Source organism: Bombina bombina, chromosome 2 (genome assembly GCF_027579735.1).
Source record: "Bombina bombina isolate aBomBom1 chromosome 2, aBomBom1.pri, whole genome shotgun sequence".
Taxonomy (NCBI): Eukaryota; Metazoa; Chordata; class Amphibia; order Anura; family Bombinatoridae; genus Bombina; species Bombina bombina.
In genome coordinates this window covers 565,895,958-565,921,417 of record NC_069500.1, presented here as the reverse complement: position 1 = coordinate 565,921,417, position 25,460 = coordinate 565,895,958, and the positions used below count along the sequence as shown (strand labels likewise).

Genomic DNA, 25,460 nt, shown 5'->3' with positions numbered 1-25,460 from the left:
AGATGGACCCCGCTCCGCTCCAGAAGGATGAAGATAGAAGATGCCGCCTGGATGAAGCCTTCTGCCGGTCTGGATGTCCTCTTCTGGCCGGATAGGATGAAGACTTCGGACCCTCTGGAGGACCACTTGTGCACGGCTGGGTGAAGACGGCTCAAGGTAGGGTGATCTTCAAGGGGGTAGTGTTAGGTTTTTTTAAGGGGGATTGGGTGGATTTTAGAGTAGGGTTGGGTGTGTGGGTGGTGGGTATTAATGTTGGGGGGGTATTGTATTTTTTTTACAGGTGAAAGAGCTGATTACTTTGGGGCAATGCCCGGCAAAAGGCCCTTTTAAGGGCTATTTATAATTTAGTGTAGGGTAGGGAATTTTATTATTTTGGGGGGCTTTTTTATTTTATTAGGGGGATTATATTAGGTGTAATTAGTTTAAAATTCTTTATTTTCCCTGTAATTTAGTGTGTGTGGGGGGGGGGGGGTTCCGTAATTTAGTTTATTTTATTTAATTGTAATTAATTGTAGGTAGTTTAGGTAATTAGTTTAATTATAGTGTAGTGTTAGGTGTAATTGTTTACACCATTAAACAAAGTTCCGATGTAAACACTTGCTGGAAAAATGAAATCAGTGAAGCCAATTATTTGTTTTTTCAAGCTTCTGTATTTTTTTTTTTTTTTTAAATAATTTTTTTATTGAGGTATTTGCATAAAACATATATAAAACACAATACACCTTTTTGTCAAAAAAAACAGGATACAAACAGAAGTAGCCAAAACATTTCGGCGTCTATATAATACATTGACTAAAGGTTAATGAGACCTCAGTTTTTCAATAATATATCATGTATAACTGACCAGTTAGAAACATAGTTTTAGGCCCCATGGACCAAGAGTATAGAAAATAAAGGATATCTGATGGTCAGAAGTCTAGCTCCTTAGGAGCTTCAAAAAGGAGCATGAATACTTATATAGACAAAAGGGAAGGGGATATTCAGCGGGTGAGCACCGCTATATATAGGAGGGAAAGGGTGGAGGGCGGAGCCATATATGTATGACAATATTTTAGGGAACTTGGAGGGGACTTTTTAGTCCTGCCAATGAAGGAAATGAAATGGACCATGAAGCTGGGTTAACTATCTAGTTGTTGTTAGGTATGCATATATATATTCAGTGGGGGTATATGTGAAGATTGAATAATCTATAGGTAAACAGATAATATATGGTTCTCTAATTCCTTAACTTAGATGAGATAGAAGGCTCAGGTAACATGGGTGTTTTATAGTTATAGGGGGATATAGTGGGGAGTAGGCCCTAGGGTTATGATGGTATATGTTGGAATTAGGTATCAATAGCATGGAATAACCAAAATCATAACTAGGCTAGCAAGGGAAGGGAGGTCACTTGTAATGTAGGGCAATATCAGAAATTAAACCCTTAATCCAGAGTTATCAAGCGTGCAGGTCCTCACTAGATCAAAGTAAATCAAATAAGTCAAAAATGGAGGGCAGTATATTAGTACTAGCATGCCTCTGGTGATATATCAGTATTGCAAAGCATAAAAGATAGGAACGCTCCCTGTATTAAATAATAGCTTACCAACATGTAGATATACATACTCCCTAATAGTGAGATATCTAGGAGCTAGGTTGGAGCCAGTATTAAACAATTATAGGAAAGTATATCTAATATAAATAACCCGTGTAGCCTCTGATGGCACTGTTGGGTTAAGCTCCGATAAAGAGACTATCTATTTAGTTTGATTCTCATACAGTAGATTTTAAAAATATAACTTGGGAGCACACACATTGTATCAGAGCATGAAATATTAACTAATCTGGATCAATATCTATAGTGGGCAACTAATTCACAGTCATAGTATAACAATAGAGGCAAACATCAAGGCCAGCCCATGCACCCTAGAGAGCTTTTGAACCCGACAGAAACAGATCAATGCCGTATTTCCCAAGTTCTTAGGCAATACTTAAATATCTCTACAGTATTACCCTTAATATGTTCTCTACAAACCTGTGGGATGTTGAAGTGTGAAACTCTAAGCATTAAGTGACTATATAAAAAGGTTACTAGGATGATGGTCTGTTATAACTAAACCCCACGTGAACAATTACTACTCATATAAGTACCTAGAAGACTTCCTCCTCACATAGAAAGGCATAAAACTAATCTTCCACATCTACAGTAGTCAGAACTTAGTAATCGTAAATACAATCTGTAGGTATAGCGCTTGTAACAGGGCACTACGTATATATAACAATAAAAACACAAACAGTCCCACTAAAAATAAAGAGTCCCGTAACATACAAAACAACATATAAAAATGATATAAGCATATATAAGAGCATATTATTTTTGTTTCAGTACAAAGTGGCTATTAACTTGTTTATGAGCTAGCTAAATTGTTAAACACGCGGTCATTTGGAGTCTAGGACTGGTAAGTGGGCACATTGCACATATAATAGAACTCATTCACTCCCCAGTAGGGGTAGTTAGGGTCATAGCAATTGGACATGTAGACTAGATTCTTTAACACCGAGCCATTTAAAGTAGCATGCAGCTGAACTATGCATTCTCAATAATGTGATACAACTGGTATTCTAAGAGGAATTAATAAGTCATGCTTATAGAGGATGTTAATGTTCTTCATACATGCTTATCTAAACAGTGATTGTCGCCATACGAAATATATAATGGAGACATTTACACTAAAAAAACTCAAACATTAACGGATAGCGAGCTAGTAAATAATATATAATAGAATGGGAAATTCCCTGACCTTATTTTGCTAGGTTAGGCTAACAATCAAACTGAACCCTACTAGAAAGAAGTACTTAGCAATGCAAGTTGTAGTAGCACTAAAGCCTAGTGTATAAATATTAATAATAAAGCTTCAGCTTCCATATGCAGTCCTAATGTAAAAATATCTAATAAAATAAAGTAAAGGGATATCAATCCTTCCAGCTTAAGACATTTCCTAGGATTACAGACATCACATGGGTTGCATAGAACAAAACAAATAGAGCAAGCAGTTTAGGCTAAATACATGGAAATGGAAATGCCAGCCCCAATGGTGTCATATATCCTATATCTCTTTTGTATGCAATTTAACAGGCTAATATCTAAGTGCCAATATATTCTAGCAGGGGGGTGTTAAATAAATTATTTGCATGTTTAAATTAGCATGTTGATAGCGATTTTATCTCAGGCACATTGCAGTAGGAAAAACGATAAGATGTCATTTTCTATTAGGTTGTAGTTGGATACTACTCAGTCCTGTATACTAAATGAGGTGATTATAGTTATGTTATAATGGGGCTTTCTATATCCACATATATATAACAAAACTTGAGGGGTTAAATGTTCAAGAACAAGTCCTCCGGGTCACACCGTCATAGTACAACAGATCAAGGAGAAGTGTCTCTGCCATAATATCAGTAAGGATAGTCTCTATGTAGATAGGGGATCGCAACAAACCTGGAAGCAAAAAGAAATGACCCAGTCCCCACAAGGGCATACATAGAAAAGTCTTACAAAGCCATCCGATTGAGCCCTTACATCTGACCTGAACCGTTAAGTATCTTAGTGAATGCCCGGTAATCAGTAGCACTAGCCACCTGGATCAAAATGGCCTTTCAGTATGTTACTGCAAAATATGTCAACCCATCTGAGAGTCTTGTATGGGGGTTTGCCTTGAGCTAACTGTGGCGGCCGGGAAACATAGAGCTCTGAGGTATACTTAGGTGGCATCCGATATACAAGCAGTCCACAATCTTCCTCGCAATCAATGGAGAGGTTATGGGTTTCTGGGCAATCTTCCCCGGATAGTCTGGTCATCCTGTATGGTAGGTAGACGTTCTTCCTTGAGTGCTCGCAGAAGCCCTCTGCATCGGCCGGCATCTCAAGGATATTGGGCCCTGATAGTGTTTGCAGGCTTGGGTGAGGGAATAAGATGGGCCGTGAGCTCCATGTAGCGGAGGTCTGAAGGAGATTCACTGGGCCTGATACGCCGGCCTCTATGCTGACTGGGCCAGTGGAACGAGTTTGCGGCGGATCACCCCATGCATCCCTGGGAAAGAGATCAGCCAATCTACCACCGGGCAGCCTTTCATGCGGTCTCTCATGAAAGTGTGAAGTAAAGCTTCTGTATTTTTTATCTTTAAAAGACACAGTAAAGTCAAAATTAAATGTTCATGATTCAAATAGAACATGCAATTTAACCCCCTTAAAGGTACATGAAACCCATAAAAAATTATGTCATGATTCAGATAGAGAATACAATTTTAAACAACTTTCTAATTTACTTCTATTATCTAAACTGTTCCATTCTCTTGGTATCATTTGTTGAAGGAGCAGCAATACACTACTAGTTTCTAACTGAACACATGGGTGAGCCAATCACATTCAATATATATATATGCAGCCACCAATCAACAGCTAGAACCTAGTTTCTCTGCTGCTCATGAACTTGCCTAGATAAACCTTTCAGCAAATGATAAGAGAAGGAAGCAAATTAAATAATAGAAGTAAATTGGAAAGTTGTTTAAAATTGTATTCTCTATCTGAATCATGAAAGAAAAATTTTGGGTTTCATCTCCCTTTAACCCCTTAACGACCGAGGACGTGCAGGGTACGTCCTCAAAAAAAAGACAGTTAACGCCTGAGGACATACCCTGCACGTCCTCGGTGTGGAAAGCAGCTGGAAGAGATCCTGCTCACTTCCAGCTGCTTTCCGGTTATTGCAGTGATGCCTTGATATGGAGGCATCCTGCAATAACCTTGCATGGCCATCCGATGCAGAGAGAGCCACTCTGTGGCCCTCTCTGCACTGGACATCGATGGCCGGTATCGTTGGTGGGTGGGAGCCAACTTGGGAGGCGGGTGGCGGCCATCGATGGCCCTGGTGATGGAGGGGGCGGGATCGTGGGCGGGGATGGCCGGGGCACGCACGGACGCGCACGCGTGCACGGGGAGCGAGCGGGTGGGAACAGCTACACTACAGAAAAATGTTTAATAAAATTGGGTAAAAAGGGGGATTAAAAGTTTTAAAAAAAGACATCAGTCAGGTGGTGGGGGTTCGTCTGTGGGGGGGGGGGAAGCTACACTACAGAAAAAAAACCAAAAAAATTTTTTTTTTGCAAACTGGGTACTGGCAGACAGCTGCCAGTACCCAAGATGGCCTTCAATAAGGCAGAGGGGGAGGGTTAGAGAGCTGTTTTGGGGGGATCAGGGAGGATCCTACACAGCATCATATATAAATATGCTAAAAAAAACAACTTTTTTAAAAAAAAAAAAAATTATTTTAGTACTGGCAGACTTTCTGCTCTGCTAGTACTTAAGATGGCGGGGACAATTGTGGGGTGGGGGAGGGAAGGGAGATGTTTGGGAGGGATCAGGGGGTGGGATGTGTCAGGTGGGAGGCTGATCTCTACACTAAAGCTAAAATTAACCCTGCAAGCTCCCTACAAACTACCTAATTAGCCCCTTCACTGCTAGCCATAATACATGTGTGATGTAGCGGCCTTCTAATTACCAATAAGCAATGCCAAAGCCATATATGTCTGCTATTTCTGAACAAAGGGGATCCCAGAGAAGCATTTACAACCATTTGTGCCATAATTGCACAAGCTGTTTGTAAATAATTTCAGTGAGAAACCTAAAATTTTGAAAAAATGTAAAGGTTTGATTAATTTGATCGCATTTGGCTGTGAAATTGTGGCATGAAATATACCAAAACAGGCCTAGATCAATACTTGTGAAATTTTGGAAAACGTATGTAAGGAGAAACAGATAGCCGCCTTACAAATCTGATCCATAGAGGCCTCATTTTTGAAGGCCCAAGAATAACCACTGCTCTCATAAAATGAGCCGTAATCCTCAGAGGAGGTCTATGCTAAACGGATGACACTCCTCAGACAAAAAGGTAAGGAAGTCGAAGAGGCCCTCTGACCCCTACGCTTCCCAGAAAAGAGAACGAACAGAGAAAGAGGTTTGTCTAAATTCCTTTGTGGCCCAAAGATAGAACTTCAAGGCACAAACCACATCCAGAAATACGTTGGAAACATTCCTTCGATGAAGAAGGATTAGGACATAAGAAAGGAACCACAATCTCTTGATTGATGTTGCGAATTGACACAAACTTAGGAAGAAAACCCAACTTGGTTCGTAGAACAGCCTTATTGGCATGAAACACCAGATAAGTAGGGTCACATTGCAAGGCAGCAATCTCATAGTAGCAAAAGCTAGTAGAAAAAGAACCTTCCAAGACAACAATTTAATGTCTACTTCATGCATAGGCTCCAACGGAGCCCATTGCAAAACCTTAAGGACAAGATATAAACTCAAAGGAGGAGCCCTAGATCTAAACACAGGTCTGATCCCAGCAGAGCCTTAACAAATAGCTGCACATCTGGAAGCACGGCAAACCTCTTGTGCAGTAACACAGACAGTCCCGAAAACTGTCCTTTCATAGACTTGCAGAAAAGCCTGGAGAACAGAATAAGTAGGTCCTCCACACCTTATGATAGATGCGACGAGCAACCAGTTTACAAGCTTGTATGACAGTACTGTAAAAATAACTCTCTCAGAAAACCCTCTCTTGGCTAGGACTAAGCGTTCAATCTCCCCGCAGTCAGCCTCAGAGAATCTAGACATTGATGAACAAAGAGACCTTGGTCAGCAGATCCCTGCAACAAGGTAACTTCCACGTAGGAGATGATTACTTCCCCACTAGATCTGCAAACCATATCCTTTGTGGCCAAGACGGAGCAGTCAGTATAACTGACGCCTGTTTGACACGAGCCACTACACTAGGAAGTAGTAGTAACGGTCGGAAAGGATAAATTAGATTGAACCTCCAAGGCACCGCTAATGCATCTATTATCTCCGCATGAGGATACCTGTACCTCGGCCCCTATCTGGGTAGCTTGGTATTGAGACATTATAAGATCTTCCTCTTGAAAATCTCTGCAAACACTCGGGATGGAGAAACCATTATCCCGGATGAAAGGATTGACTTCTGAGGAAATACCACTGACAGCAAACAAATGCGGGTCTCCCCCACACCAGAATCCGAGATACTTCTCTCATAGCTAGGGAGCTTCTCGTCCCCCCCTGATGGTTGATGTAAGCCACGAGGATATATTGATTGATTGAAATCTGATTAACTGGGATGAAACCAGCAGAGGTAAGCCCTCAGAGCATTGTATATTGCCCGAAGATCCAAAATGAGATCAGGAGTTTTACCTCCTGAGACCAGATGCCCTGTGCCTTCCTGGCAACCAAAACAGCTCCCCATCCTGACAGACTCGCAACCGTAGTCACAATCACCGAGGATGGTCTTGAGACGGACGTCCCTCAGGACAAGTGATCCGGACAAAACCACCAAGAGAGCGATTCTCCAGATTGGTTGTCCAGAGAAATCTGTTGAGACAGATCCAAATGATCGCCGTTCCACTAGTTCAGTATGCAGAATTGCAACAGTCTGAGGTGAAACCTGGCAAAGGAAATTATGTCCAAGCTGGACACCATGAGACCAATCACCTCCATACACCGAGCTACAGATAGCCTTAAGAAAATCTGGAAGGCAAGACATGTTGAAGCTAGCTTGCAACGTCTCTGGTCTTTTAGAAATATTCTCATGTCTATGGAGATTATTATAGTACCCAAGAATTCTACCCTGGTACTTGACACAAGAGAACTCTCTCTAGATATTCTGTCATCCATGGTATCGAAGAAGAAAGAGGAGATATTCCGAATGGTCCACACTTCGAAAAATTTCTTTAGCTAGACCAAACGGAAGGGCAATAAACTGGAAGTGCTGGACCAGGAATCTATTGTGGTCATGAACTACCCCACTCAAGCGAGGGGAAGAATGGACCTTATTGTCTCCATCTTAAACAAGGGGACATTTAAAAAACTTTTTAAGCAATTTAGGTCCAGAATCGGTCGGAAAGTTTCCTCCTTCTTAGGGACCTCGAAAAGGTTTGAATAGTATCCCAAACCTCTCACTGCAATAGGCACTGGGACAATAACTCCTAGAGAACAGATCCCGTACACCCCTACCCCAGAAAGGCTTCCCTCCTTTCTGGTCAGGAAGACAGGAGGAATCTGCCCTTGGGTGGCTGAAACTTTAAACCTATCTTGTAACCCTGAGCTATGACTTCCAGGACCCATGGATCCTGCACGTCCCTGAACCAAGTGACTGAAAAGAGCAGACCAGAAGAGGACCGGGGACCGCCAATTCATGCCGACGTAGACTCTGCGGGCTTCTTGCTCTCCTTGGATTTATTCCAGGACTGAGCTGGCTTTCAAGAGCTCTTGGTTTGCTCTGGCTTAGTGGAGGACTGCTGACATGGGCTTTATCATAACGAAAAGAACAAAAAACGTCCTTAGATTACTTCATATACTCTTGCAGTAGGAGGGCACCCTTGCCCCCTGTGACCATGGAGATAATTGAGTCCAGGCCTGGACCAAACAAAATCATTCACTTAAAGGGAGGGAAGAAGTCTAGACTTAGAAGTCATATCCACAGACTATGACTTCAGCCAGAGCCCGACGGGCCTGAACAGAAAAAGCTGAAGCCATAGCATTCAAGAGAATAAACTGCCTAATAGCAGTACAGATAAAACAATCAACAACCCTCAATGCCGTAAATCTTTTCTGAGTAATGTTGAGGGGATCTTCCACCCCGATCAAATCCTATAAGGCAGAGCTTTCCAAACTTTTCATGTTGGTGACACACTTTTTAGACCTACATCATTTCGCGACACAGTAATTCAGTTGTACTGGCAAACAGGAGGTTAAACTAACTTGTTTTAAAAGATACGGGCACATACATAAATTATATAATAACAAAATGCATTTACAAGTAACAGTATTGTATGTGCAAGAATTAAAAAAAGTCTAATAACACCAATAGCTACTTACTATTTTAATGGAATGTATGAGGTTGATGGGATGAACACAGTTTCGGAATATTTGGTGGAATATTAGATAAAGACACTCACATTTCATCATCAAGCATTTTTAAGCTTCCACTTCCTATCCATATATCAAGAGCAGGAGCAGCAATGCACTACTGGGAGCTAGTTGCAAAAAAAATCCCACTGACTTCTGACTTTAGCTCAGCGTTTAAGCTGCCACCCTCAGAGCTCTGTGAGTCCGACTGACTACTGCCCGAGCAGCAAACACACTGCTGTCCCACTCACTGACTACACTTGCAGTCACGAGCCAATTAAGGAGACTACACGTGCAGTCAGGAGCCAATGTTCCGCCAATAGTAATAGTTTCAGTTCCCACTGAGCTGTGCCAATTGGTTAAGATGATCTGTGACCCACTAGGTATCAATCACGTGTCAACCATGTGATATGCGTAGCAGGCAGGTGGAAAGTCAGAAACCAAAAAACAATAATAAAAAAAAAAAATTAAATGTAAAAATTTTGTGCTGAAGCAGGGACACACCTACACACTGCTGCCGACACACTAGTGTGTCCCGACACACAGTTTGGAAAGCACTGCTATAAGGAGTCACACCAGAAGGTAGTTTCTCCAGTAACAGCGGCAGCAGCCACCGCCAGTTGAAACAAATATCCCGTATGTTGAAACATCTTTCTTAACAGAGTTTTCATCTTTTATCCATGGGATCTTCAAACGAAGAACTATCCTCAAGCGGGATAGTAGTACGTTTAGCAAGGGTGAATATAACACCATCCCATTTAGGGACAGAATCTCACAACTCCATTGAGAGTCCAGGACCAGGGACAATTTGTTAAAGGGAGAAGAGGGGGAAAAGGAATCCAATCCTGTCCCATTCATTCTTAATAATGTTCGCCATCTAACAGGAGCAGGGAAGGATAAGGTACCACCCTGTCCTCAAATTCTATCCAATTTAGGAATTAAAGGTTCATCAGGCAATTTGGCCTCTGGAACCTCTGAATTCGCCAAAAACTTCCCTTAGAATAAAGCGCAAATTCCTAAACTAAAGTCTGGTTCCTCCGCAGTCGGAGGTTTAGAGGCAGCAGACCCCGGCCCAGAATGTTCATACTATGAAGTCTCATAAAGAACTTCATCCTCAGATAACCCTCAGTTAAATCTAATAAATTATCTGATGTACTCTGGGAAGGAGTGCAATATGTAACCTTTCGCTTGCTTAGCAGGGCGAGGTAAAGCAGTAAAGGCCACAGACACCGCCGTCTGAACTGCGCAGTAACGTCTGGTGAAAAAAGCCCCCCTCCAGATGGAGTATCAGCAATGCTACAGAAAAACTGCATGTGTAGAGATATAAGAATGTAGGGTATGCACCTTACTGGACGACAACGCCTCAGAGGTGGACGGCTCTGTGGTATCAAACATGTTCGATATTATCACATTATGAAGGCATATGGAACATAATTGAGAGGGCGGAACTAAGGCCTCCTCACCATATAAACAGGAAATACTCATTAGGAATAGAGGGAGTGCCCTCTAAAGTAACATAATCCTCCATCACTAGTGTAATAACCGGAGAACTAGAGAAATAAAACATCTTATTTTTTTTTAAAAACGGCACCCTTATACCCCAATGGCTGGGGCACTCACCACCTCCTATGACCCGGACAGTAAAAAGATTTATGACTCCTCTCTGATAGACACCCGGTCAGGAAAGAATCACATGGTGCACAATGCAGGACCGTCCCTGCTATGAGAAAAAGAACGCCAAGCTTGTAAACTGCATGGCTATCAAAGTGAAAGTGAAACCTGTATATTCCAAAACAGCCTATGAGACCATAACATCTCACACATAAAAGCAGCATAAAATTAAATAAACATATAAGATTATTCCCTCCAGTTCAATAATCCCCCTAAGGAGATATTAACCCTTGATTCTATACAGATAAGAGGAGTCACACTGTGACCCTGTCTTCTTGCATTATCATACATGTATAAAATATGAAACGATCTTACAAGAATCTACGCTGTGGAACAGGAACACGGCCCTTCAAGTGTGACAGATAGTAGCATCGCTTCTGACATGTACTTGAGTGAAGAAAGCAGGCAGCGAAACTCGTCACTGCTGATTGCCTATGGAGCTGTTAATATGAGTCGGGATCCATGCTCCTCTCACTGAGAGGCTGACAGAACTACTGAAAACTCCAGTCCCATCTTGAAGAGTACTACTCCGAAATCTTCTAACACTTCTCTGCCAACCTCCTGGGATGAAAGGCAAAGAATGACTGGGGTTATGAGGAAGTGGGGGATGTATTTAAGCCTTTGACTGGGGTGTCTTTGCCTCCTCCTAGTGGCCAGGTTCAGTATTTCCCACAAGTAAGGAATGCAGCTGTGGACTCTTCCCATATTAAGATGGAAAAGTATATTCATATAACTGTGTTGGTTATGCAAAACTGGGGAATGGGTAAAAAAGGGATTATCTATCTTTTTAAACAATAACAATTCTGGAGTAGACTGTCCCTTTAAGGACCAAGATTTTTCTCAGTTTCCATGCTTAAAGTGATGGTTAATCCTAGAGTTTCAAAAATGTTAGGATTTACCATCACTAAGAATAAATAGGACTTTCAGTGATCACTTTGGAAAAAACTGTGCTAAACGCTCTAAGCGCTCTTTTTTCAATGAGGTAACGTTTCCACCTCTAAACCAATAGTGGCGATAGCCATACGACACTGTTCTGTATACACTTAAAATTACACAAGCAATTTTGGCATTTTTGCTTACTATTGGTTTCACCTTAATTGTCCAGTCTCTTGTTAAAGGGACAGGAAACCCCAAAATGTTCCTTTATGATATGGATAGAACATACAATTTTAAAGTGAAGGTCAACTTTGATAAATGAAAACCCGGTTTTTAACAATACTATTAAAAACAGGGGCACTTTCATTCATCAAAGTTTATAAAGCAGCCGTTTTGTTCAAAAATGTACCTCTCTCTCCTCTTCACAGCCGGAGCAGCTTCCCCCGCCTGCAGATCCTCTCTTCATACGTCAGCAATGATTAATCCGGCTTTCTCCAATAACGGATTCCCCCCCAGAGCAAACACTGCCTGAGGCCATGCTGTGATTGGAGGAAGACGGATTCATCATTGCTGACGTATGAAGAGAGGCAGGCGGGGGAAGCTGCTCCGGCTGTGAAGAGGAGAGAGAGGTACATTTTTTAACAAAACGGCTGCGTGCGGGGGAAGCTGCCCGGCTGTGAAAAGAAGAAAGGTAAGTGTTTAAACAAAATGGCTGCTTTATAAACTTTGATGAATGAAAGTGCCCCTGTTTTTAATAGTATTTTTAAAAACCGGGCTTTCATTCATCAAAGTTGACCTTCACTTTAAACAACTTTCCAATGTATTCCTATTACCAAATTTGCTTTATTCTATTGTAATTATTTGCTGAAGAAACAGCATTGCATTACTAGCAGCTAGCTGAACACATCTAGTTAGCCAATCACAAGAGACAAGTGTGTGCAGGCACCAATCAGCAACTAGCTTCCACTTGTTAAGAATAGGTGCATATTCTTTTTCAACAAGGTATATGAAGAGAACAAAACACATTTGAATATGTAAGTTAATTTAAAAGTGACTTAAAATCGTATGCTCTATCTGAATCTTGCACGTTTAATTATGACTTTCCTATCACTTTAAAGGGATAGTCTACACCAGAATTTTTATTGTTTTAAAAGATAGATAATCCCTTTATTACCCATTCCCCAGTTTTGCATAACCAACACAGTTATATTAATATAGTTTTAACCTCTGTGATTATCTTGTATCTAAGCCTCTGCAAACTGCCCCTTTATTTCAGTTCTTTTGACAGACTTGCAGTTTAGCCAATCAGTGCCTGCTCCCAGATAACACTGTGCTCGTGCACGTGAAGTTATCTATATGAAACACACGAACTAACACCCTCTAGTGGTGAAAAACTGTTAAAATGCATTCTGAAAAAAGGTGGCCTTCAAGGTCTAAGGAATTAGCATATGAATCTCCTAGATTAAGCTTTCAACTAAGAATACCAAGAGAACAAAGCAAAATTGGTGATAAAAGTAAATTGGAAAATTGGTTAAAATCACATGCCCTATCTGAATCATGAAAGTTTATTTTGGCCTAGACTGCCCCTTTAAGTGCACCCTTTCTAGTGATACCCTATATGGGTACATAAAGTATATCGTAATTTAAAACTAAAAAATGTGGGTAAAAAGAATTACTTTTTGCAGTTTTCTTTAAAACCATTTCTAAAAAGCTTGTGTAGCTAAAGAAAAATACTGCCAAATACATTCATGTTGTCCTGGTTTTAGGAATACCCCATATGTCTATGTTTCCAAGTAATTTGTAGCAAATATAGGCCAAATACTACAAAGATTAAATTATTAGTTTAATACTACAATTTGTAATGCTTGGACTGTAAGCTAAATAGTGGTCACCCAATTCAAAACTGCTACACAGAAGTATATATCTGTAGAATTTAGACATCCCAGGGTATTTATCTAGAGGTATTTTGACACATTGGGGTCGATCCGATATAGATCGTAGTTTGCGGTGCAAGCGAGGGAACCCGCGTCGCCCGCAGTTTCAGCTCGCAACTCGAGCTATCCCATATACTGCGCCGTCAGATGCTAAAGTGCCGTAAGTCTGACAAACCAGCGATGTCCAGAAATCTGCGCAAGTACAAATTTCTGGCGTCGCCAGTGACTTACGGCACGTTAGAAACTGCCGGCGCCTACAAAACCTGACTAAAGTCTAAATCACCCGCACTGTCTAACACGCCTCCCTAACATAGCCTGACAAGTCTAACACGCCTCCCTAACATAGCCCGACACGTCTAACCCTCTATCCGCTATCCCCCCTCACTATCCTAACAATAAAATATGTATTAACCCCTAAACCGCTGCTCCCGGAGCCCGCCGCAACCTAATAAAATTATTAACCCCTAAACCGCCGCCAGCTATACTAAATCTATAACCCCCTAAAGTGAGCCCCTAACACCGCCGCCATCTACCTTACCTACCCCCTAAAGTGAGCCCCTAACACCGCCGCCATCTACCTTACCTACCCCCTAAAGTGAGCCCCTACCCCGCCGCTATCTATTGTAAAATTATTAACCCCTAATCTAATCCCCCTACCCCGCCGCCAGCTATATTAACTATATTAACCCTAATTATATTAGGGTTAATATAGTTAATATAGTTATTATATTGTATATATTAACTATATTAACCCTAATTATATTAGGGTTAATATAGTTAATATCGTTATTATATTATATATATATATATATAAAGTATAATAACCCTATCTAACTCTAACATCCCTAACTAAACTCTTATTAAAATAAATCTAATATTAATATTATTAATTAAAATATTCCTATTTAAATCTAAATACTTACCTATAAAATAAATCCTAAGATAGCTACAATATAATTAATAATTACATTATAGCTATGTTAGGGTTTATATTTATTTTACAGGTAAATTGTTAATTATTTTAACTAGGTATAATAGCTATTAAATAGTTATTAACTATTTAATAGCTACCTAGTTAAAATAATTACCCAATTACCTGTAAAATAAATCCTAACCTAAGTTACAAATACACCTACACTATCAATAAATTAAAGAAACTACAAATATCTATCTAAAAATACAATTAAATAAACTAAACTAAATTACAAAAACAAACAAACACTAAATTACAAAAAATAAAAAAAAGATTACAAGATTTTTAAGCTAATTACACCTATTCTAAGCCCCCTAATAAAATAATAAAGCCCCCCAAAATAAAAAAATTCCCTAACCTATTCTAAATTAAAAAAAGTTCAAAGCTCTTTTACCTTACCAGCCCTTAAAAGGGCCTTTTGTGGGGGCATGCCCCAAAGAAAACTGCTCTTTTGCCTGCAAATAAAAACACAATACAACCCCCAACATTACAACCCACCACCCACATACCCCTAATCTAACCCAAACCCCCCTTAAATAAACCTAACACTACCCCCTGAAGATCTCCCTACCTTGTCTTCACCACACCGGGCCGAATTCCTCATCCGATCCGGGCGATGTGTTCCAGCAAGCGGCAGTGAAGTCTTCTTCCATCCGGGCGATGTGTTCCAGCAAGCGGCAGAGAGTCTTCTTCCATCGGCGATGTCTTCAAGCAAATCGGCATCTTCAATCTTCTTCCTTCGCTCCTCCGCCGCAGAGCATCCTTCCGGCACGACGACTTCCCGACGAATGAGGTTCCTTTAAATGACGTCATCCAAGATGGCGTCCGTCGAATTCCGATTGGCTGATAGGATTCTATCAGCCAATCGGAATTAAGGTAGAAAAATCTGATTGGCTGATTGAATCAGCCAATCAGATTCAAGTTCAATCCGATTGGCTGAATCAATCCTGGGCACACTAACAGCCCAGGACACGGCCACCATACAAGGTACGGTGCTGATCCTTAAAGGGACATGAAAACAAATGTTTTTCTTTCATGATTCAGATAGAGAATACAATTTTAAACTATTTTCCAATTTGCTTCTATTTGATTGCTTCATTAACTTAGTATCCTTAGTTGAAAAAGCAACAATGCATTTCTGGGAGCTAGTTAACACAATGGGTGAGCCAATAACATCAAGCATATAAGTGCAGCCACCAATCAGCAGCTCCTGGGCCTACCTAGGTATCCTTTTCAACAAAGGATACCAAAAGAACAAAACAAATTAAATCATAGAAATAAAATGGAACGTTGGTTACAATCACATGCTATATCTGAATCATGAAAAAAAAGGGTGTCATGTCCCTTAAAGTGCTAAAAGACCAGCGCCGTACCCTGTATGGTACTGGTAATTAAGGGGTTAAACGATATTCCAATTTTTTTCCTCTTCATTCTCTTGATATCCTTTGTTGAAAAGCATACATAGGAAGGATCAGAAACAGTAATACATTACTGAGAGCTAGCTGCTGATTGGTGGCTGCAAATATATGCCTCTTTTCATTGGCTCAACCAATGTGTGCAGCTAGCTCCCAGTAGTTGTATGCTCTATTTGAACCATGAAAGAAAAAATTTGAGTTTCATGTCGCTATAAGTGTGTGCCTTTTCCCAGGCCACAGAAAAGCATAGCCCATCAGCAAGCAGAGATATATGCACAGATTCCTTGTGCATGCGTGTGTGGTTCTTTTAAATGAAAGCATTGTTTTGTTTTGATTTTTCTCTGTAAGGTTAATGCTGAATTACACATCTGCACATGCGCAAAACTGAGAACCTGAAAGGGACAGTGTACTGTATAAGTGATTTTCTCTTAATGTGTTCCCATTGAATTGTTATAGTAGCTACAGAGTATAAAATGCATGGGGAATTATAAATGCAGCAAGATGATGTGCCAACAGAGCAGTGTAAATCTCTTTATATGCGGGATCTAAATAGCAGCCCATAGCAAACTTGTGCGAGTGCAGGATATGGATATGTTAGCGATGGAAGTTTACAGTTACTTAAAAAAACAAATATGCTAAAGCTTTTATTTTTCCTGTAATTAAAATTCCAAAAATAAAATTCTGTTATTTGAATGCAAATAATGCATTCACGACCCTTTAAGTAAGCCTTCAGCTCTGCTTTTCTTGAAATACTCATTTAGCTATCTGTTTGTAAAATCTATGGGTATTTACTAACATGGGTGTGTGATTCAGAATGAAGTGTTTGTAAAACAAGAAAATCCACCATTTTTCTCCAACATTGGTTCATTGTTTGTAAAGTTTACCTCCTCCTCTATGACTCTGACCTGCAGCACATTTTTAAACAAGCAGTAATGTAATATCTCTGCTATTCTATTACAAACAACACTTATAGAAAACTATTTTATATAATTCAAGGTTAACAAATTTGCCCAAAAACTAGGAGACAGCAAAAAAAAAGATAGCAACTGTGAATTTTTGGACAGTTAACTAACACACAATAGTGCTTACAATGCACACCACACAAAGGGGAGAGCTGTGGCTGTTAGCCTTACACATCTCTCATTCAAATTAACAGGGCCACTACATTTTGCAGGGTGCCAGGGCCCATTTTATAGGTGCTGCTTACACCCAGGTTTAGTTAGTTCTGTACTAGTGGTAACTTTTTATAAAAGCAAAGATATAACTTAAATGCTGCTCTAACTGTATCTGAGATGCACCTTTGTGCGTTTTTAATAGCACTGTACTTGTAGAAGTATCATGGATGGGTAGAATAGAGAATTGTAATACGATGACTGCTTTTCTGAAAAGGGTATCATATGGGCTACAGTGAGGGGTTTCTCTTAACCCTTTAGCTGCCAAAAAAGCCTTAATTTCAATCTTCAATTGCAGTAAAGTGGTTAATACATTGTACTCTTTAAAAAAAACACACAAAACACCCAGTTGCCAGAATACAATAATAGTGATATTTATAAATTATCAACAATTTATACAACTCAATACCTACATTAGATTTAATTTACATATGTAGATTGCATATGTGGAAAATGACATCATTTAACAAATTCTAGTACAAATGAGTATATAAATTCATAGCATAGAAAAAAACACTTGCACCATGGAGTACTTTATACAGGGAGTGCAGAATTATTAGGCAAATGAGTATTTTGACCACATCATCCTCTTTATGCATGTTGTCTTACTCCAAGCTGTATAGGCTTGAAAGCCTACTACCAATTAAGCATATTAGGTGATGTGCATCTCTGTAATGAGAAGGGGTGTGGTCTAATGACATCAACACCCTATATCAGGTGTGCATAATTATTAGGCAACTTCCTTTCCTTTGGCAAAATGAGTCCAAAGAAGGACTTGACAGGCTCAGAAAAGTCAAAAATAGTGAGATATCTTGCAGAGGGATGCAGCACTCTTAAAATTGCAAAGCTTCTGAAGCGTGATCATCGAACAATCAAGCGTTTCATTCAAAATAGTCAACAGGGTCGCAAGAAGCGTGTGGAAAAACCAAGGCGCAAAATAACTGCCCATGAACTGAGAAAAGTCAAGCGTGCAGCTGCCAAGATGCCACTTGCCACCAGTTTGGCCATATTTCAGAGCTGCAACATCACTGGAGTGCCCAAAAGCACAAGGTGTGCAATACTCAGAGACATGGCCAAGGTAAGAAAGGCTGAAAGACGACCACCACTGAACAAGACACACAAGCTGAAACGTCAAGACTGGGCCAAGAAATATCTCAAGACTGATTTTTCTAAGGTTTTATGGACTGATGAAATGAGAGTGAGTCTTGATGGGCCAGATGGATGGGCCCGTGGCTGGATTGGTAAAGGGCAGAGAGCTCCAGTCCGACTCAGACGCCAGCAAGGTGGAGGTGGAGTACTGGTTTGGGCTGGTATCATCAAAGATGAGCTTGTGGGGCTTTTTCGGGTTGAGGATGGAGTCAAGCTCAACTCCCAGTCCTACTGCCAGTTTCTGGAAGACACCTTCTTCAAGCAGTGGTACAGGAAGAAGTCTGCATCCTTCAAGAAAAACATGATTTTCATGCAGGACAATGCTCCATCACACGCGTCCAAGTACTCCACAGCGTGGCTGGCAAGAAAGGGTATAAAAGAAGAAAATCTAATGACATGGCCTCCTTGTTCACCTGATCTGAACCACATTGAGAACCTGTGGTCCATCATCAAATGTGAGATTTACAAGGAGGGAAAACAGTACACCTCTCTGAACAGTGTCTGGGAGGCTGTGGTTGCTGCTGCACGCAATGTTGATGGTGAACAGATCAAAACACTGACAGAATCCATGGATGGCAGGCTTTTGAGTGTCCTTGCAAAGAAAGGTGGCTATATTGGTCACTGATTTGTTTTTGTTTTGTTTTTGAATGTCAGAAATGTATATTTGTGAATGTTGAGATGTGATATTGGTTTCACTGGTAAAAATAAATAATTGAAATGGGTATATATTTGTTTTTTGTTAAGTTGCCTAATAATTATGCACAGTAATAGTCACCTGCACACACAGATATCCCCCTAAAATAGCTATAACTAAAAACAAACTAAAAACTACTTCCAAAAATATTCAGCTTTGATATTAATGAGTTTTTTGGGTTCATTGAGAACATGGTTGTTGTTCAATAATAAAATTAATCCTCAAAAATACAACTTGCCTAATAATTCTGCACTCCCTGTATAGTATGAAGGCAAAATGATCAGAAACTAAAAATAGTTCAATATAGCAAGCAAGTAAAATATATATAAACACATATTTGTAACATAATAATACCCATATGATAAAACCCTTGGAATTGATGCAGCACAAATGTAAAAAGATAACTAGAAAATATCACACAAACATCTCTATGTAAAAAAGGAGGATATTTTACCTCAGCAAAAGTGCTGTGTAAACAGTTATACTTCAGCTGCTGTCCAGCTGCATGTTGAAAAAACAAAAAACAATTAGCCAATCAGCATCGACAGTGCTGAGGTCATACTTTGCTTTACAGTGATCTCATGAAATTTCACTTAAATCTTGTGAGATTTCATAACAATCGTCCTTAAATGGGCATCCCATTCAAAATTTAAATGCACTTAGATGAATTACTTATTTGGATAGAAACATATTAACAGTATAAATGTATTGACAAAAATGCTTCTAGTAAAAGTTATCACTGTTTTAGTGTTATTATTTTTCTCTGCATGTGCATGTGAAGCATAGCTAGATATTCTCAGAGCACCAGTTGTATCATGTAAGCAATTAATAAATTAAGTCATTACCAGATGCACTGTTAGGAGTGCTTGTGGGTAGAAATGAGAAACACAGCTTCCTTTGATATGTCATGTTTACGATAGCTACATCAAGAAAAAAAAATAATGAAGGCCAATACCTGGAGTACCCCTTGCCAATGCCCCAAGTACCCCCAGGGGTACACGTACCACAGGTTGAGGAACTAGGATCTACAAAACATGTATGCAAAGAAAAATCTAGTGTACAATGTCCCTTTAACAAAAAGAATGCTACAGCAATTAGAGTGTATGGAATTTGTTCTTCTAGCTAAAAGAATATTAAACTAAAATGTAATGTTTAAAGGGGCAGTACACTTACAAACTAATGTTATATAATTCTGCACATAGTGCAGAATTATATAACATTAGTTTAGTGGCAGATTTATGTTTCAAAGTATTGCAGACAATTTTTATTTAAAAGTTTATTTTTCCTTGCTCTACTGAGCGGGTCTGGTTTTTCCTCAGCGCATCACGGCAACACTGTCTAGTCACAGCGTGCCCTGTCGCGCCATTAAACTGAATGTAGCTCGCTCTGGTCTAGTAGCCGGAGCGAGCTACATTCAGTTTAAAGGACCATGATACCCAAATATTAAAACACTTGAAAGTGATCCAGCATAGCTGTAAAAAACTGACTAGAAAATATCTCCTGAACATCTCTATGTAAAAAAGAATGACATTTTACCTCAAAAGTTCCTCAGTAGCCACATCCTATTGTAAAGGACTTCTAAGCAGCAAATCAGTATGTCTGTCCTAGGACAGGCAAAGAAGTGAGCTTCGTGCTCATGTTATTTCCCAAATCAGTTTATGGAAGTTTACTATGAAATCTCATGAGAGTTAAGTGAAATCTCATGAGATCACAGTAAAAGAGTCCATGACCTCAGCACTGCTGATGCTGATTGGCTGCTGTTCATTTCTTAATTATTATTTTTTTACCTGCAGCTAAGCAGCAGCTGAGTATAACTTTTTACACAGAACTTACTCCGCTGAGCTGAGGAGATTGTGAGGTAAAATATCTTCTTTTTTTACTTAGAGATGCTCAGGTGATATTTTCCTGTCGCTTTTTACAGTTATACTGCATCAGTTTCAAGTGATTTAGCATATGAGTATTATGTCCCTTTAATGGCGCGGCCAGGCACACTACAACTAGACAGTGTTGCCGTGATGCGCTGAGGAGAAACCAGACCCACTCAGTAGAGCAAGGAGCGACGTTCTGGAAAAATAAACTTTTAAATAAAAATTCTCTGCAATACATTAATGTATAAATCTACCACTAAGCTAATGTTATATAATTCTGCACTATGTGCAGAATTATATAACATTAGTTTGTACGTTTTCTGCCCCTTTAACTATGCATACAAAACAAATAAAGCATAAAAAACAATTGCATTGTATGCTCATCTATTACTTTGCTGCCTTTCCTCCCCAGAGAACATATTACACAGTGATTGATCATATAAGAGCAGAGCTGTCAAACTTTTCATGTTAGTGACACACTTTTTAGACCTACATCATTTTGCGACACAGTAATTGAGTTGTACTAGCAAACAGGAGGTTAAACTAACTTGTTTTAAGAGATACGGACACATACATAAATTGTACAATAACAATGTATTTACAAGCAACAGTATGTATGTGCAAGAATTAAAAAAAAAGTTTAATATCACCAATAGCTACTTACTATTTTATTAAGATGTATAAGATTGATGGGATGAACACAGTTTATGAATTTTTAACGGAATATTAGATAAAGACACTCACATTTCATCATCAAGCATTTTTAAGCTTCCACTTCCTATCCATATATCAAGAGCAGGAGCAGCAATGCACTACTGGGAACTAGTTGCAAAAAAAAAGCCACTTTGACTTCTGACTTCAGCTCGGCGTTTAAGCTGCCGCCCTCAGAGCTCTGCGAGTCCGATTGACTACTGCCTGCGCTGCAACACACTGCTGTCCCACTCACTGACTAGTGACTACACATGCAGTCACAAGCTGATTAAGGAGACTACACGTGCAGTCAGGAGCCAATGTGTCGCCAAAGCCACCAATGGGAATAGTTTCAGTTCCTACTGTGCTGCGCCAATAGGTTAAGATGATCTGTGACCCACTAGGTATCAATCACATGTCAACCATGTGATATGCGTAGCAGACAGGTGGAAAGTCGGAAACCAAAAATTTTTTTTTACAAAAATTAAATTCAAAACAATTTGTGCTGAAGCAGGGACACACCTACACACTGCTGCCGACACACTGTGTTACGACACACAGTTTGTAAAGCACTGTATTAGAGGTTCATTTATATCTGTCGTTAACTGGCTACTACAAAGGGCAAAAGATAAATAAGGGTGTGTCACAGATTGCAAATTAAGCTAACAAAACAACGTGTTTAAGGGGAAATTCTAGTGCACAAAAATATGTTTTAGAATTTCTTAGAGAATACAATTTTTGCACTATTGATGCTCCAACTCTATGTGTTTAACCCTGCAAAAGTGTTAAACATAGTTAAAATAAATTACAAGCCACAGAATACTGCTGGAACGGAGTAGAAAACAGTGAGCCATTCGACAGTGGCAGTCGCACAACCCTGCCAATCTTGCTGAGTTTAACTTGGCAGCTGTAATTACACCTCAAAACAGTACTTTGTCAGTTTGACCCCTGCAGGAGTTAAACATTTTGAGTTGGAGCCTCAGTTATGCAAAAATGAAATGCTTTAATTCAGATCTTGACAAACCCAGAAGCCAGGGAGCCGCTGGTTCCTAGAATTTTACCCCTGCTACACAAATACCACTGCTTGGTGCTTGGCGCCTATTTATTCCTAAATTTTAAAGGGCTATTATAGTAGAAAAATTAGAGCATGTCATTTTTAAAGGGACAGTCAACACCAGAATTTTTGTTGTTTTAAAAGATAGATAATCCCTTTATTACCCATTCCCCAGCTTTGCAAAACCAACACTGTTATATTAATATACTTTTTATCTCTGTGTTTAAATTAAAGTGAAGGTAAAGTTACATGCTTCACTATACTTAGTTAAATAGTTAATGTAAAATCAATAGTAGTTTCATTCATGATTTTTTGAAAGTTCGTTCTAAATACATTTTATCAGCAATGAAATATAATTTTTTACAAGTTACAATTCAACCCGTTTTTTTGTTTTTTTTTAGGTCCTGATCACGTTGTGTGATCTCCCAATTGACTTTCTGGCCGTTAGGCGGCCGGGCAGATACGTCATTAGAGTATAGATCGATTTGCGCATGCGTGACATTTTTTATGCCTCAAGTTGTGCGTTCCCGATGCGCGCATGCGCCTACCCGGTTTCTGTAATAAACAGAAATTACCACGGATACGTCAATTTTTCAGCGCACTGATTGGACAAGCTTGCCAGTGCCTGAGCAGCACGGGTGTCTGAGGACTGCGCGGTATTCATGTTCAGAGCTAGGAGACTCCCTCAGCGTGTGCACGGAAGAGCAGAGCCTCTGCGTTGTAGTCTGTCTGAGTGAGTGCTGCCGAGTGCTGAAGTTATCGCAATGCCTTACACTTAGAATGCAATTCATTACAGTTTCATTATATTGAACATTCTCAATCAGACAAAGCTATTTTTGTTCATGGATAAAACGGATTGATAACACAATAATGTTATCAATCGTTTTATCCATGAACAAAAATAACTTTGTATGATTGAGAATTTTCAATATGATGAAACGGTAATGAATAGCTGAATTGCCATTGGAGGGGCAATGCGCTCGGTGCTTGTGAACGTGCATTGCAGCTACGTATAGAGTGGTTGGGACCGCTCTATACATAAACTCACTAAGAGAGATAGGAAGTGGAAGGTGGGCGGAGCGTGCTAGATAACGGTAGGAATTATAACAATAAGAATAAAACTGTTAATAATATTTTTATAAAAAAAATAATATAGCAATCTGGATATGTTAATGTCATACAATGCCTGGATGTGTGGTAAACCATGTAACTTTACCTTCTCTTTAAGCATCTTCTGACAGCCCTCTGATCACATGACATTTTATTAATTGTCTATTGACTTTCATTTTAGCCAATTAGTGCAGTGTCTGCCACAATCCACGGGCATGATCACAATGTTATCTATATGGTTTACATGAACTAGTTCTCCCCTGTTGTGAAAAGCAAATAAAAAAGCATGTGACAAGAGGCGGCCTTCAAGGGCTTAGAAATTATCCTAGGTTTAACTTTTAACTAAGAATACCAAGAGAACAAAGCAAAATTGGTGATAAAAGTAAATTGGAAAGTTGTTTAAAATTACATGCCCTATTTGAAACATGAAAGTTTTTTTTGTTCTTGACTGTCGCTATCAACCATGCAGCAATGTGTGTTTAAACTGAACCCAAATTGTTTCTTTCGTGATTCAGACAGAGCATGCAATTTTAAGCAACTTTCTAATTTACTCCTATTATCAAATTTTCTTCATTCTCTTGGTATCTTTATTTGAAAAGCAAGACTGTAAGTTTAGATGCCGGCCAATTTTTGGTGAACAACCTGGGTTGTTCTTGCTGATTGGTGGATAAATTCACCCACCAATAAACAATTGCTGTCCACTGTACTGAACCAAAAATTGGCTGGCTCCTTAGCTTAGATGCCTTCTTTTTCAAATAAAGATAGCAACAGAACGAAGAAAAATTGATAATAGGAGTAAATTAGAGAGTTGCTTATAATTGAATGCTCTGAATCATGAAAGAAAAAAAATGGATTCAGTGTCCCTTTAACTTCTGCAGTTAGTTAATAAACACACAATAGAAATACTGCTTGGGACTCGCAATGCACTGATGGTTCTGAGCGGAACTCTGCGCTAATCAACAGCGCTAGTCACACAAGTCAGCCGTACAACAAAGCAGTATTTCTATTGTGTGTTTAACCCCATTGCAGGGATTAACAATAGTAACAGATTAGACCATGTCATTTTTTGATAATGGCCCTTTAAACAGATTTGTAGAACACTGCTCTAAATAATGATATAGCACATATTTTGCATTAGAATGATGCTAGAAATCATTATTTTTGGGTGCAGATATTTTGCAATGCAATGCTTAAAAATGAACGTCCCTTCAAACATAGAAGATAGGTCGATATGGCTCCAAAGGGTGGGTCACTGTGTAAACCTGATAATCTTGTGTAAAAAACTTTATCCTCTACAGGTATAACATGGCATTTACACATCGCCCTCACTGAATGCAAATCACGTTAGTGGACGTCCAACCACAGCGCAGGGAACTATCTCAAGGCTTGAAATTCGCCAGGCTCCACTTCTAGGCTCTAGCTCTTCTGTGCAGAGTCCAATTATTTCCCATTGTATCCGGAGTTCTATAACAGAACGATGTCACTAAACTCACCTCTTGCTGCATGCACAGCTATGTCCCCGCACGCTGCAGCTTGTGCTCGTGCCCGATCCGCGCGTGGATGTGCCACTGCCAACGTATCCTTATACTTTATAGAGGCACTCCACGTCCCACCGCACTAGGCTCTCGCTTTCTTCAATTCAGGATCTGCTGCCTAGCAACACCGGCGACAAGGGGACAGAGGGAGGGGACAGGGAGTGGAGCAGAAGAGGAGGAACAGGAAGCGCTGCTACGAAATGAATGCTGGTTTGGTTGCAACTTGCAAACAGGAGAGCGACTTCTGGAGTCGTGTTGGGTTGTACATTAACGATGCGTGGCATGTAGGCTGTTCTTTTATTATTATAAAAATTAGTAACTCCAAGGGCCCCAAAGCCCTGCAGATAGAGGATTAACGTT

General features: G+C 39.8%; 1 protein-coding gene across 1 annotated transcript in view; it reads right to left on the bottom strand.

Moving 5' to 3' along the window:
• The window catches only part of GOLM1 (golgi membrane protein 1), a 429,996-nt gene extending 404,762 nt beyond the window's left edge, over positions 1-25,234 (bottom strand). Inside the window, exon 1 of the mRNA XM_053702432.1 lies at positions 25,059-25,234. The gene's annotated coding sequence lies outside the window, so the exon portion shown is untranslated. The remainder of the gene's footprint in view (positions 1-25,058) is intronic.
• Between the last annotated feature and the right edge of the window lie 226 nt (positions 25,235-25,460).